The following is an 883-nucleotide window of genomic DNA, read 5'->3' as shown; positions in this document are numbered from 1 at the left end:
CTGAAGAGGCAGCACACGTCTCTGGGGTGTGGCCCCCCTCACGGATGGCGCCGCCACCGGCACCTAGAGGGGGGAAACGGCCGTGTCGGTTCTACATGAAAGGGATCTTGCTATGGGTTTGCCTGGGATGTTGCTTCCAAGTGTTCCTATGGGCTGACCTAACACAACCGGGTGGAGAGGTCCACTGGTCAAAGCCTGTCCGGCGAAAGTCAAAGGGCTAGATCTCGTGGTCAAAAGCTACAGGGTTAGGCAGGGCGAGGGCCCTGGGGGATAGCAATGCCACCGGAGCATCGCACCGGGCCCTCATACATGTCATACGGTGCGGTGGCATGTCTAAAGAGGCAGCACGCGTCTCCGGGGTGTGGCCCCCCTCACGGACGGCGATGACATGGTAGTAAATGTTTTGTGGTAACAGTGCGGCGTGAATATTATTGAACACTCGGAGCGATAAAATCATGAGTTTTTTACACGATGTGGGCACATGTTATATAGGACTGGTGGTAATTTTTCATAATTTTTGGTGATGCAGAAGTATCTGAACACTTTCCTCTACGCGGATTGCTCTTCGCGTGTCTACGATTGTGGCCGGCGGCCTCCAGGGGCTAGCATGCCACCAAATCTTGCGTAGGCGACCTCTCACAAGTCTGGAAGTTTTGTGGCAGTTGCAAACATCCGACACGTGTCTCCGGGGTTTGGCCCCCCTCACGGATGGCACCACTGCCGGTACGTGAAGGGGGGAAACGGCCGCGTCGGGTCTAGACGGAGGGGATCTTGCTGTGGTTTTGGCCAGGATGTTGCTCCCAAGTGTTCCTATAGGCTGACCTAACACAACCGGGTGGAGAGGTCCACTGGTCAGAGCCTGTACAGGGAAATTCAAAGGGTT

The sequence above is a fragment of the Triticum aestivum genome, chromosome 1A, assembly GCF_018294505.1.
Source record: "Triticum aestivum cultivar Chinese Spring chromosome 1A, IWGSC CS RefSeq v2.1, whole genome shotgun sequence".
NCBI classification, from domain to species: domain Eukaryota; kingdom Viridiplantae; phylum Streptophyta; class Magnoliopsida; order Poales; family Poaceae; genus Triticum; species Triticum aestivum.
The sequence above is the reverse complement of the archived record's forward strand: the minus strand, read 5'-3'. Positions refer to the sequence as shown.